The 15,776-nt window shown below is 36.7% G+C and overlaps 1 pseudogene; it reads left to right on the forward strand.

Annotated features, from left to right (window-relative positions):
- The first annotated feature begins 4,392 nt into the window (after positions 1-4,392).
- Positions 4,393-5,288, forward strand: LOC111827488 (annotated as a pseudogene).
- The last annotated feature ends 10,488 nt before the right edge of the window (positions 5,289-15,776 follow it).

Consider the following 15,776-nt stretch of genomic DNA (forward strand, 5'->3'; position numbering starts at 1 on the left):
GTGGGGAGGAGGTTGTCAATGAGGGCGGGTGGGTGGTCAGGAAAAGAAGGAAGGAATATCTGTAAAACTTTCAACAATAAAGATAAAATTTAAAAAGGTATATATTTGAGACAGATGTCAAATAGGGCAAACTTTCAATTATGAATAAGTTTTTGTGACAGAGAGATAGTCTTATTAGAAGCTGTGTTAGAAAGATGATATTAGCATTGGGAAAAAACTCAATTTCAAGGTACATAATTTATAAGATTTCTTCTGGAGAAAAAGAGCATTAATTTTCTTATAGAAGAAGTAAAATGTTAAATATTAAGAGTTCTTTCAGAGACTATCCTTTTGATTATATTTAAGAAACCCTCAACTGGTATTAGGTAGAAGTAAACTCTACAAATATATTCTTTTTTAAATTACATTATTGAGATGAAATGTACAGTCATCACATATTTTTATTTCACACTATTATCTCCAATACAATTCCTCATCTTAAAGTAAATGTATATTGAATAAATTATATTTATTGTACTAATATACATTAAACAAATGTAATTTATGCTGTAATTTTAAATATGTTTTGAACTATGTAATATTGGTTTTTATAATATTATCTTTAGGTTTCTAAAGGCACTTCATTAAAAATTAAACTAACTGGTGCCTTTTAAATTTGCCTTATAAATAAATATATCAGGAGAAATTTAGCAGATCCTAGGAAAAAAAGCAAATTTTTTAGTAAATACCCTGAATTATAGTAGTGTAATATACACTAAAATCTTCTATATTACCTATATATCTATGCCAAAAAAAATATGGAAGTTTTACACAAAATTTTGAAGGCCATATATTTCATGCAAAAAATACGGCATGTAAGAATAAGTACCTATTACAATATTTAAAATTATATTTTTATATTCCAAATATAATATTCTTCACTTTATTTCATGGCTAAATAAACAGGAAGCTGTTGGGGATAAGAATGGTGAAAAGTTGAGAAATCTGGGATTGTCTATCAAATATTGTCATATATATGCTTAACAATAAAATAAAGATGTTATTCATGAAAATTGTCATTTTATAAAAAAGATATTTCCCAATTTTTCTCGTGAATAATTTCAGTATCAAGTATATTCCCACAAAACCTGTACATTTTTTGGCCTATTTCCTGATATTTAAAATTTTCATTGTTATTTTAATAAATTATTTTATCAACTCCAAAATAATTTCAATATTTCCAGAAATGAACAATATGCAAATATAATAAATGTCAGCTGCAAAAATATATATGCAACACCCACTTAATTCTTTAAGTTACTGCATCCCTTTTAAATCAGTGCACCATTGTTTAGAGCTTGCTCATTTAGTTTGATTTTGTTTTCCAGGTTGCCACAGCTGAAAATATATCATGACTTTTTTTATTCTTTGTGATGTTAAGAAAAAAAATGTAACTATTTATGTAGCATCTTCTTACTAATAACAACAATAAAGATTTTGTTATTGCTCAATAACATAATTTATCCTAACACAATTATTTTAATAACTAGTATACAAATACAAGTAATCATTATAAATATGACTATACAGGCAAATTCCACTTTGGATACACAATATATTTTTGTCAGATTTTTTAATAAAATAAAAACATGAAATAAATACAACATTTGGGGTTACAAAAATAAAAACTCACAATCTGATGATTATTTTAATTGGTAAAATACCATTTTTTACTTATAGTATTTACTATCTAGAGAAAAATAAGAGGCAGATGCAAGTTAGCACACATAAAATATCTTCACTGCTAGCAGATGTGTACTTCAACCCAAACATCTGTTTAATCTTTTTTCTTTGGAGCTTATTCATGTGTGTGAGTATATAATTTATATTAATTTATAAAATAATCTTAATAAATGTTAAATATTTTAAAGGAATTGAGGCTTTAGAGAAATTGTGTGGCATTTCGAATGAATTTTGTATAATGAAAAAGTTTGTCTCAAAAATTATCAAGATGTTCATATGCCTTTGAGATGTTAGGAGTATTTTGAATATATGTACAGTCCACTCATGTCTGGAAAATATTAATAGCATTTGTGTGGAGTCATGGATTTAGTTTGATAAGAAATTTTAATGCTTTTTAGTAATCCTTTTCTGTGAATTCTTCTTAAAAAATGACAATGAATCACAATAATCTTGTACTTCCTTTGAATCCTAACTAATAGAGCTTTTTAAAATTAATTTTGTTAAAATCAAGCTAAATTATTTTTTAAAATTAGCTGTTTTTAGGATGAAAATACTTATGCCATATCTTGTGTTTAATAAACTTCAAAATTTTCTGTAAATTCAACATTAATCAATGAAAGATAATACTTTAAACGATATTTCTTTAAAATTTCATGATTTTAGTGTCTAAAAACAATGATTAATCTCATTAAAAAATTATTCCCACTAACATTATTAAAGTTTTCTCATTTATTGTCTGTCACCTCTGCAACCTCTCTTTTCCACCTACAACAGATACCTTAAGAATGTGAATTCCTCCCTAACTGGTTTGGCTCAGTGGATAGAGCGTCAGCCTGTGGACTGAAGGGTCACAGGTTCGATTCTGGTCAAGGGCATGTACCTTGGTTGTGAGCACATCCCCAGTAGGAGGTGTGCAGGAAGCAGCTGATCGATGTTTCTAACTCTCTATCCATCTCCCTTCTTCTCTGTAAAAAATCAATAACAATATATATTTAAAAAGAATATGAATTCCTTGATGATTACAATATACACATTACAAATGAACAATTTTTGATTCACCTGTAATTTATTCTTAGACCAATGTTGCCTTTTTAAGTACTAAAGGTCTGGTGCACAGATTCTTGCACAGGTAGGGTCCCTCAGCCTGGCCTGCGCTCTCTCACAATCTGGGACCCCTCAAGGGCAAGAGAGGCTCCAGCCTCCGCAGCTGGGCTTGCCTACCATGAGCTCCGATTCTGGCTGAGCGACACTCCTGCTGTGGGAGCGCACTGACCGCCAGGGGGCAGCTCCTGCATTGAGCATCTGCCCTCTGGTGGTCAGTACGTGTCATAGCAATCGGTCAGCCAGTGGAAAGGTCGACGGGTTGTAATGTCGCTTAGGCTTGTATATAATAGATTCCAAACTTCTAGCATATTACCCTGGCTATTTAGTGAGCAATTGATTTTCTCCTTAAGTGGTAATTGTCTTTATAATGTTCTCCACTCCTTCCTGAACACATGGGAAAAATTACTCTTGCGTTCATGTGGAACATATGACTTAAGTCTGAATCTTTTCCTCATATTTGAGGGTCTCCTAAAGACACTTCAATAGTGGCAACTGCCTTATAGTATTTTACTTCCCTGACCCTTTCTCACTCCTCACTTCTCACTGACTCATTCTCAGCCATCCCCATTCCATTTATAGGGCCTTGAAGGAAACAGCTGGCACCACATGGTTTGGGGGCCATGGCATTGTTAGGGTCCATCTGGAGAGAGAACTTCATCTGAGTTCCTGGGGTACTTTATTTCCCTGGCCCTCATCCTTCCTTAGAGTATTTTGCCTTATCTATTTTCTCATTTAACTTGCTTTCTGCTAAATTCCTGTTTACTGAAGGAGATAATTAGCTCTGGGTGATTATGATAATTTTGTCTTCACTCTCCAGTTATCCTCCCAATAGACATGCAGAAAAATGCTTAGTAAAGTGGTATCCCATGCCTCTTGGAGAAACACAAGCTTTATGCACAGCTTCTGTTACTAGGATGTTTTAGATTTGTGCATGTATCCCCAGAATTTCTGCTTAACCTAACCATCTGCTTTACTCCAAATTAGAAGTAAAAGAAATTTCAGGATTTCTGTCTTATTTTTTTAATTTCACCTAATTTTCACAGAATTCTATGAAAGGGGAGAGTGGTCAGGATTAAGTTAAGAGATTTCTCTTTGCCTTTCCTTGTTTACCAAACCCACTGAAGAAAGTAGGCAATGATATGCTTTTTCATATGTATTGCTGGGATTAAAGTGACATATATACTATATACATAAATATAGATGTAGATATAAATATAGATGAAGATAGATAACTGTAGATGTAGATAGGCAAAGAGACATAGAGAGATTTAAATCAGTTACATTTCTATTTTTTACCTTTTTCAATTTTTATTTATTTTATTTATTTATTTACTTCAGAGAGGAAGAGAGAGAGAGAGAGAGAGAGAGAGAGAGAGAGAGAGAGAGAAACACCAATGATGAGAGAGAATCACCCATCAGCTGCTTCCTTCACACCCCACACTGGGGTTGGAGCCTGCAACCTGGGCATGTGCCCTTGACCAGAATCGAGGGACCCTTCAGTCTGCATCCTGACACTCTATCCACTAAGCCAAACCAGCTAAAGCTCTTTTTCAATTTTTAGCAGTAATGAGTAGGTCTTATTTTGTGTGGCTTTTACTCTGTCAACATAAGCCAAAATTTTGTATGGAATTTGAAATTAAAGAATTTTTACTTAACTGGACTAAAATCTCTTGTTTTCTTTGTACTATGTGAATTGTTTTCAGTTCTGTGTGTTAATACACAGGGACTTGACTCGCGCCTCCACGTGGAGAAGAGAAAGCCCTCCGCATGCCTCCTCCATCCTGGCCAGAGCTTCCCCATGGAGAAGACCGAGCTGACCCAGAAGGGGAAGCTGGCCACCTGGCTGAGCAGGCCCAGGCCTGGCCACTTGCACGAAGGCCGTGAGGGAGCAGGTGCGAGCTGTCCCAGGAGAAGTGCAACCTGCCCTCGATGGCCTACAAGAGTAGGGACAGGGACGCAGGTCCGCCGGAGGGTCATCTGGAGCATCCAGCAGAAAACTGATGTCTCTGAGAAGAGGTGGGAGCTGATTAAGGACTACTGCAGCTGGTGAAGGACTACTGGGAGAAAGTGGAGTCTGAACTGAGGTCCATCTGCAAGCACCACGGAAGATGCATGTGGTGACGATTGAAAAAGATAATTTCCAAGGAGCTTACCAAGAGGCTTTGATGTAAGCAAGAAAGAGATGCAGCACACACACCCAATTTGCCTAGGTGCGCTCTTAACTTTCCTGCATTTTACTATGAGATCCTTAATAACCCCACGCTTGCCTGCACACTGGCTCAAACCACGTTTCATGAGGCATTGAACACTCCTACAAAGACAGCACCTTCGACACGCAGGTGCTTAGGGACAGCCTCACATTATGGGTATCTGACCGTGCAGGAGAAGAATGTGCTGTGGCCGAAGGGGCAGAAATCCTGAAATTTCTTTTACTTCTAATTTGGAGTAAAGCAGATGGTTAGGCAGACACCCTAACTGCATACAGGGTGTCCTCCTTCCTCCCCCCAGAAACAGTTGTGCACATCTCCATTCCTTATTCCATTTGGATTTCCTCAAGCAAAGAAACCCATTCATGTGGATTCAATCCACTGTTTCTCGCCCTCTCACACTGCAGCTGTGGGGGAGCTCCAGTCCGGGATTTGTGTTTGTCCCGGCCTTCCTGGTGTGCAGTTACTGCTGTAGAAGAGTGGTGATAGCCTCATAAACATAAGTAACTTCCAAACACTTACCGAGAGGACTGAAAATGTACTTGGTATTTAAGTAATATGAACCAGTTCTGCAAGTGACTGTTTTGTATTACTGTCAAGATATGAAAATGCAGTGAATTACAAATTGAAGAGTGTTTTACATAACTTCTTCATTTCTATATTCCCTCCCTTACTCTTCTTTGGGGGTTTCCTTTCAGTGGTCAACTTCACCATTTCCTAATGTGTTCCTTTTTGGCAGGAATCCAGAAGTATTAGACTGAATGGGAAAGCATTTGACATTTCTGGGTTGGGGTCACACGTTGAAATGCTTCCTGTGTCACATATGGTTGAGGTCTCAGGCATCTGAGACAACAGGGAATTTCCTTATTCACTCTTTATTTGATTCTGTTTCAGGTGGCACCCTTCCTTCCTAAAAGAAATTCACTTACACCTCCAAAAAATAAAATACACAGGGACTTAAGTAAGGATAAGAGCCATGATAGAATGGTTACACATTAATGAAAAAAGCAAAGCAAGAGTTTTGACACGAGTGTTTCAAAAAGTCTTGGAGAGTAAACAGTATTTTAATGCCATCTTTTAAAGATAAAAAAGTTTAATGTGTATTCGGATTGTTTTTTCAGAACAATGAGCTCCTGTCAAGACTTTCCTGAAGTAGTCTAATGTCATACGGATGAAGATAGTGCAATACTTGAGAGTTCTGTAGTTGTAGATGTTTTCGATTGTCAAAATTGCATTGACTTAAAATATGAAAACCATATTATGCATAATCCTCACATTTTTGTAACTACATTAATGTATTTTCATAGTATATTTTATTTAATTTAGCTCAATGAAAACAATAGAATCATAAAATTAAGCTTACAGTTTGAAGGGTATTTACTAATCTTCATTCCAACGCAGAAAATGCTCTGCCAAATTTGTGATAGGCGATTGTCCAGTGTTTGCAAAATAAAATGATCCTGCCAACAAAGAGGACCCTCTGTAACAATATAGAAGAGAGATGAAAAACAATTTAACATTAAATAAACATGATCAGATGTGCAGGCATACAAGTTGGCATAAAAGTGACTACAAGTTTTAATGGGATATCACACAAATGTAAGCAGTAAAATGGAAGAAAGAAAACTTAAAACGCCCTAGATTTTTGAAAAACAAATAGAGACACCAGGTGATTGCCTCATATACATTATGTGAAGGTTATTTTCAGGGTTATGTATACTTGGTCCCGTGAGTCAGAAAGTCTTGAACCTTGCATTGTAAAACAAAACCTGGCTCTCTTATCTGACCTCTTCTGCGTTTAAGGAGACATCCTACAGAGAGATGAGAGGAGCTGCAGCTGCTGCCTCACCCTCAATAGAAATCTCTGAGTTCATAAAAGAGGAACTGTATTCTTGGCTTAATACCTAACCTCTACCATGCCATATAGCAAGCCTTGGAAGCTATTTGAATTACTTATTTGATATATGTAAAATTTTACCAATATTCCTATTAAAATGTGATGTTCAGAGCAGAAAGGGATGCCCAGGGGAAAGTATGGACCTTACATTCTAAAAGTCACACACTTTGCTAAAATTTCCAAGCCTTTGGAAGCATTGATCTTTCTACTGCTGGAACATCATGAGTGATTATGCTCTGCTGTAGCCGATTGCGCTTACCTCGATCTTTTTAACTTCTATTTGGTTGCATTACCATGGACTAATACATTTTTCATTAGAAACTGCATCTAATGCTCATTTCATACTTATTTTTGCCCTATTAATGGTTTTTATGTTTTGAGACCCAAGTGATCTAAGGACTAGGTAATTGTATAAATGGAAGATGATCAGTTTGATGCACAAATCACTTTTGATCCAATGTTATAAATGTTTAATTTCCATGATTTCTGAAGTGACCTCTCTACTAACACAGCTTAATTGCACTTCTAAGGGCAGCACCATACATCAGCTGGAGTAGAAGTACTACCTTTTAAATTAGAATCTGCCTCCACATAATGAAGCTGCAAATATCCTCAATTCCTTTCTTAATTTGGAACTATGGAGGCTTTTTACTTAGGCTTTGATTGAAATAAGTATTTATAGCATGGTGTGTTCAGCTTTTCTGCTGGATTTTTACAACCAGAAATAGACTAAAATGTATGGAGACACGGCTTTCAATTGAAGCAATTGAAGATTGTGAGAACAATTGAAAAGAAAATGGGACACAGAGCCAAAACAAGTTTAAAAGTCTTAATGCCTTAGAGAAGATACACCCTTGAGAAAATTTCCATATAAAAATAAACCATAGTGCCATTGAATTCTCTCGTGTTCACTTGTGCATTGTTTAAACAATGAAATACTGCAGAAGTATGAATTAATAAAGTTTTCTAACATCAACTAAAATTTGAATAAAATATATATAGAAGTACCCTGCTGAAAAGTAAAAAGTCGTTATTTGGAAAAAAAAAAGTACAATATAAGAATGTGGAAAGGTTCAATCTATAAATAGAAATGTATGAAATATAAAATATGAAGATTAAATTTTTTATTCTGGGTTTTCTAAAACCTCTCAAAAACAATTCTATTTAAACTATATAAACCAAATTAACTTTCATTAAAGCATTATAAAATAAAGTAAATTTTCAATAATTTTTTTCAGATGAAATTTTAAAGGAGGTACTTTTAGATATTTTTGTGTTATTAAAATTTCAGTAGCACATTTTATAAAAAGTGGACCATGTAACTGTCTTTAATTTTCAATTTTGAAATGATTATTATTGCTGCTTCAAATGTATGAATTGGTTAAAATAGCCTTTTTCATATTATGCTTTATCAAAATATGTCTACTATTACTATTTCTTATGCTAGTTTTCATTGTTAAGTAAAATAAATTCAACACATTTTATATATGTTTTAAGCATTTGTGTGATTCTATGTTCAACCAAATAAAAGTTATTGAGAATTATGAGTGTATGATGTTTTACTGGAAACTGTAAAGAAAGCTAGGAGATAATGATAACAGAAATGTAGAGAATGGATAAAAGCATCTTGCATAGTGTTCAAATAGATGCACAGCAAATACTAGAGGGAAAAGTCCAGAACTGGATTCTGTAGCAGGAACATACACAGATTTTTAGATTTTTATTTATTATTTTGATATATTTTAGTGTGACATCTTGTAAACAACATTATTTTTTAACACATCTTTCCCCCTGTAATGTGTTTTTGTTAGGATTTATCCTTAAACCCCTCTAACCCTCCAATTCATCTTATTATTCACAAGACACAAATGAATTTGAAACTAAAGGAACAATGAAAATAGACAAAGTTATTTTATTTATAAAGAAGATATATGATGTCTTTTTAAATTCTATTTTATCAATACAGTAAATAATAAAGACATATTCACCAAGAAACTATAATGTGGAAAGGTATACAACTTTAGATTCTGTAAGAATTGAATGCAAGATACCTTACAATTCTACTTTTCTGGACTATGAAATTGGTATAGTTAAATTTAGTAAATTTTGAATCAAGTATTAAATGAGTTTCTTAGCTATAAAAAATAGAAATTTAGACAAAAGGAAAAATCATTGAAATTGGATTAGCTAGATATATTTTTAACTTCGTAAGTTGGAACCCAAAAGAAGAGTGACCTATGGTTATATGAGGTTAGGATTTTAGATTTAGGGTTTGGCATAATCAAAGAAACAGGTGCTGTGTATTGTTAAAATGAAATTTATGGGACATTAAATATATATCTACACTAATAAAAGAGAAACATAGTAATTAGCGTACGACCACTACCCTTCCCATTGGCTAATCAGGGCGATATGCAAATTAACTGTCAGCCAAGATGGCGGCCGGCAGCCAGGCAGCTTGAAGTGGAACATGAGGCTTGCTTGCTCCAGTGACGGAGGAAGCCAAGGTTCCCCGCCTGCTGCCACCTGGCTCTGAGCTCCTGAAGCAACAGCTCTAAAAGATACAATGTTTCAATTATAGAAGCTAAAAGATGGCGGTTAATTTGCATATACCAGTTGCGAGGGAAGACTGAGGACAACATGGAGGCCAAGCAGTACAGAAGGGAGCTAAGTAGAGGCCTCGAGGACAGAAACGGAGCCAAGTCTGCGGAGTTGGGAGGTGGGAGGTAGGAGGGCAAGCCCAGCCACAGCGGCTGCGAGGAGGGGCAGCAGCTCGGAGGGGAATGGGCAGAGTCTGGGAGTGGGAGGGGAATGGGCAGCGCCTGGGAGCTGAGGGGAAACCCGCCACAGTGCCTGGGAGCTGAGGGGAAACCCGCCATAGCGCCTGGGAGCAGGAAGGGAAACCCGCCAAAGGGCCTGGGAGCTGAGGGGAAACCCGCCACAGTGCCTGGGAGCGGGAGGGGAAACCCACCTAAGCGCCTGGGAGCGGGAGGGGAAACCCACCTAAGCGCCTGGGAGCGGGAGGGGAAACCCAGCAGGAGTGGCTGGGAGCAGGAGGGGAAACTGGCCACAGCCCTGTCACAGGGACGGGGAACCCGCCACAGGGCCTGGGAGCGGGAGGGGAAACCCGCCAGGCCCAGAGCGGCCGAAGTCCGAAACCCGCCAAAGGGCCTGGGAGCTGAGGGGAAACCCGCCACAGTGCCTGGGAGCGGGAGGGGAAACCCACCTAAGCGCCTGGGAGCGGGAGGGGAAACCCACCTAAGCGCCTGGGAGCGGGAGGGGAAACCCAGCAGGAGTGGCTGGGAGCAGGAGGGGAAACTGGCCACAGCCCTGTCACAGGGACAGGCGTCCTCTGGAGCCAGGCCGCTATGAGCCTGTAGGCCCGTGCATAGGCCCAGAGCGGCCGAAGTCCGGAATGCCGGGCCTACGCTTGCAGGTGCCAAGCGGCCGGGCTTGGGGTGGGAACATCCCCAGGACCCAGGCACTCCAAGCTGGCGCACACCCAAGCGGCCAGGAATGGGGCGGGAACGTCCCCTGCAGCGAGTGAGCAGACAGCAGGGCCCTGCTTGCCACTGTCCGTGGCAGCGAGGGGCAAGCAGTCCCTTGCAGGGCCCCCACAGAGAGCAGACACCAGGGCCCTGCTTGCCCCTGCGGTGGCGAGCCAGAGAGAAGACAGCAGGGCGCTGCTTGCCCCTGACCCCAGCGGCGAAGGACAGGCAGTCCCCTACAGAGAGCAGACACCAGGGCCTACGGTGGCGTCAAGCAGGCAGGTCCGCAGAGAGCAGAGGACCATGGGGAGCAGGTCTAAGCCGTCAGTAGGACATCCCCTGAGGGCTCCCAGATTGGAGAGGGTGCAGATCGGGCTGAGGGACCCCTCCTTCCCCGTGCACGAATTTCGTGCACCGGGCCCCTAATATATATATTTGTTATATATCCACTACATATTTGTTATATATCTCATATAATACTACATATTTGTTATATATATTCATATATATATGACTATATTATAACCAACTTATTTTGTTTCATAAATATCCATATATATGATTATGGAAATATATGTAACAAACCATTTGTTTTTAAGTAAGACTTTAGAAGTGAAATATATGTTGAATATAATCCTTAAGTTTTAATGAAGGTTTTTCTGATAAGATTTAAAACATATTCTTTTTAAAAAATGATCAAGTAAGCAGCAGTACCCTAGTATGGATAGAGAATAGTATGAATGAGTGAGGTGTTGGACTAAGGAATGGTAGCAAAAACATTTTAATGACGAAACACTGATTATCAGTGAACTTTAAAGATGGCTGAGGGTTTAAAAATGAACTTATAGGTAACCAGAGATCAATGTATTTTCCTTATTATATTGGGAAAATAAAAAGAAAGCTTTAAGAATATTAGATTAGAAATGTCATTTGATACAAATCAAGATATTATTAATTTGACACCCATGGCAAAAGAAATAAATACAAAAGTAAATTAATGGGACTATATCAAACTAAAAAGCTTCTGTACAGCAAAGAAACCACCAACAAGCCAAAAAAGCAACCAACTGAACAAAAGAAAATATATGCAAGCAACAGCTCTGAAAACAATGATTAATATACAAAATATATAAAGAACTCATAAACTCAACACAAAACAAACAATCCAATAAAAAAAGGGCAGAAAACCTGGACAGACACTTCTCTCAAGAAAAATGGCCAACAGATATATGAAAATATGCTCAACTTCACTAGCTATTAAGGAAATGCAAATTAAAGCTACAATGAGATAACACCTCACACCTGTTAGAATGTTTATTGTCAACCAGACAAGCAGTAACAAGTGTTGGAGAGGTTGGAGAGAAAAAAGAATCCTCATTCACTGCTGGTGTGAATATAAACTGATATAGCCACTGTGGAAAACAGTATGAAGGTTTCTCAAATAATTCAGAATAACGTTACCATGTGATCCAGCAACCCCCTTTCTGGTATCTATCTGGAAATTTTGAAAACATTTATTTGAAAAGATAATATGCACTCTTATATTAACTGCAGCATTATTCATGGTGACCAAGACATGGAAACAACCTACATGTCTTTGATAGATGATTGCAAGAAGTGGTTATATATATATACAATGGATTACTACTCTGTCATAAGATGAAATACTTCCATTTGCAACAACATGGATGAACATTGAGAATACCATGCTAAGTGAAATAAGCCATAAGAAAAAGTTAAGAACCATATAATTGGGTGGTGGGCACCCCATAAAATACACAGAGGGGCGGGAGTGGAGTTGAGGTGGTGAATTAGGGAAAAAAGGAGATATCTGTAATACTTTCAGTAAAGATAATTTTTTCAAATATTGGGCAGTTAGACCTATAGCAAGATAAATTATATAAATAATTATTCAAGAAGGGTGCCCGGCTAGTGTGGTTGAGTAGTTGAGCTTCTACCTATGAACTAAGAGGTCGTGGTTTGATTCCTGGTCAGAGCTCATGCCTGGATTGCGGCTCCATTCCCAGTGTGGGCCATGCAGGAAGTAGCTGATCAATGATTCTGTCTCATCATTGATGTTTCTATTTCAGTCCCTCTCACTTCTTCTCTGACATCAATAAAAATTAAAAAAAACACACACAAGGGTATCCTAAGGTGAAAATAAATTTCATCCTTCAGTAGTTTGAGGAGGATACAGAAAAAAAAATTACAGAAAAATTGGGTATGTAAAGCAATCTACACAAGTAACTAAAACCTTAAGATGAACTGAAATTAATGAAAACAGAAGACATATACAATTATTTCATTCAAAAATTGAAGGGAATACTATTCCACAAATGAGATCCCTGGTCCGAATTGGATCATGGATAACCAATCATTCAAACACTTAAGAAAAAAATAGGAGTATTTCATAAAACAATTTTAAGAACAGCAGAAGAAGCATTTTCCAACAATTTTACAAGACTAGTATAACTCCAATGTCAAAACCAAAAAAAGTATATTAACAGGCAAGAAAATAATAGGTCATTATCTTTTATGACTATAAATACAAACATGTTAAGCACAATCTAGCAAATTGAATTTTGTGGCATAAAGAATACTATTTCATATCCAAAACAAGTATATTTCAGAAATGCAAGTTTGGATTAACTTTTAAAATTAATCAACTTAACTTAAAAATTAACAACACATGTAATAGAGTGTTTTTTTGTGTTGTTTTTTTTTGTTTGATTTAAAACATTGTCTTGACTCAATTTGGAGGCCTTAGTACAGTCTAATCACTTCCTTTTCTTAACCAACTGAATAAGGCACATCCCAACCATTTCCCTTACTAGGACTTTACAATCATGGGTCATAACACACCCTCCACAATTGCCCCTGGTGCTAAGTACCAGACAGCTAGGGACATCCCTTAAGGACATGGGGAAATTGCCGAAGCCGGTTTGGCTCAGTGGATAGAGCGTCGGCCTTCGGACTGAAAGGTCCCAGGTTTGATTCCGGTCAAGGGCATGTACCTGGGTTGCGGGCACATCCCCAGTAGGAGATGTGCAGGAGGCAGCTGGTCGATGTTTCTCTCTCATCGATGTTTCTAACTCTCTATCTCTCTCCTTTCCTCTCTGTATAAAATCAATAAAATATATTTTTAAAAAAAGGACATGGGGAAATTAATCAAATTAGTCAATTGACAGTGAGCCCATTAAACCTAGCTAACCCTACCTCACCTAATATATATAAACTTTCTCCTATGGCCCTACCTTGCTATTACTCTGTGGTGAGGTGCAACTCCCTGTGTGGCCCTACCTGGTGGCCATCTCTCACTTGTAAATAACAATGTTCTGCCTTTCGTCTATGTACGTGTCATTGTGTTGTGTAATATTATCAAAAGAGTCTTTAAATCTTATAAAGCACTATGTTAGAATGTTTGGAATTTTTCAATGTGGACAGATCACGTTGTTGTTTTTTAATTTAAATTCCTGGGCATGGTATTATTTTATATTTTTATACTTTACTAGAGGCCCAGTGCATGGATTCATGCACCAGTGGGGTCCCTCAGCCTGGCCTGTGGGGATCGGGCTGAAACCAGCTCTCCAACATCCCCCGAGGGGTCCTGGATAGCGAGAGGGCACAGGCCAGGCTAAGAGACCCCACCGGTGCAGGATGAGGGCTGGGGAGGGACCACGGAAGGGCTTCAGGTGTGTCTGGCCCATCTGCCCAGTCCCGATTGGCTGGACCCCAGCAGCAAGCTAACTACTGATTGGAGCATCTGGCCCCTAGTAGTCAGTGTGTGTCATATAGACTGGTTGAGCGGTAGACCGCAAGGTCGAATGGTGAGACACTTAGCATATTAGGCTTTTATATATATAGATTAGTCATCACACATACACACAACTATCAGATAGTTATTATCATTGACAATTTACATATAAAAATACTAAGTCATAGAATAATAATTTGTAAAGCAACATATATTTTTTAAATGGTGAATCCTTTATATTATTATTTCTTTTTACATTTTCCCATAATTCTGCCTCACTCACTCTCACATTTACTCTCTCTCTCTAACTCTATAACTATACTATAAGATATTAGGTATTAGAGATTTTTTAGATGTTTCATTATTCTGACACTTGCTATCTTTAGGCGCCTCACATGTATTAGGTCTGTGTTAGCTATTTAAATTTAAATGAATGCATTCAATGAATAAAAGTCATTTCTTTATCTTAATGGATAGTAATATATGAAATTGTTTAACTACCACCAAGAATTCACACTGAATTCATGAATACCTGGGCTGTATGTTTTTCTTATGACCTTATTTAAGATTACTCAGCTTAGTTTCTTTGGTCTTTTCTTTAGTAATAACTTACCCATATATTTCTGTCAGAGATAGTTGGTAAAAGAAGACAGCACTTATGAAGTGATATCCAGGGACCAAAGATACAGTGGTTAATGTGAAAGATAATTATAATTACATTCTATTATAGCATTGATTAGAGTGCTTCTGTGAATTAAAAGTTTTATCATTCATTGGGGCTTATCATTATGGAAATATATTAGATGAATCTCTAGCACGATGTCTTACTGAAGTGATTTTAAAGAAAAGGTCAAATATGCTAGCAGTTAAAATTACTTATATCTAAAGGAAACAATTAAGATTTTTATATACATATCCAGGTACACATTTATTCAATCATTTAAATATCATATTCAAATATTAGCTAAGGCCTAATTTGTCATTTTTTAAAATTCTCAATTCTCTAGTGAGACTATTGATTAATTTCTTTAGGAACTTTTCTTTATAGACTTGGTATTATAATTCTAAATCAAAGTAAACTAGAGGTCATCTTTTTTACAGGTAGCATATTTACTGATATTTTGTTTACAAGTACTAGTATTATATTTTTTTCAAGCTATTGCTGACATTTTTTTTTCAAGGCTACTTGCAACCCAAATAGGAAAAAGAAAATTATTTTTTATGCATATGCTTGGAAAATTTCTAAGATATATTTAATTTTATAATCCTATAAAAAGTTTTATTAATATGAAAACTCTGAAGATAGCAGATGTAAAAATCTACTAAGTATTAAATTGACATCTTTGGGTATATATATATATATATATATATGTGTTTCATTAATGAATGACATATTAAGCATTAGAGAAAACAATAATATCCTTAATTAAATGACTTTTTAGATGGATGCTGAGAACCTAAACCATTGAAACATAAAATGTTACTTCAAATCTTCCAAGCATTCCACAAACTGACAGGCATTGCTGAAGCAATGCTCATTTCGTAAAATTTATCCTATTACTTACAATTTTATCACACTGTTGTGAATAATGAAATCCATCTTT

Source organism: Myotis lucifugus, unplaced genomic scaffold (genome assembly GCF_000147115.1).
Source record: "Myotis lucifugus unplaced genomic scaffold, Myoluc2.0 scaffold_174, whole genome shotgun sequence".
NCBI classification, from domain to species: domain Eukaryota; kingdom Metazoa; phylum Chordata; class Mammalia; order Chiroptera; family Vespertilionidae; genus Myotis; species Myotis lucifugus.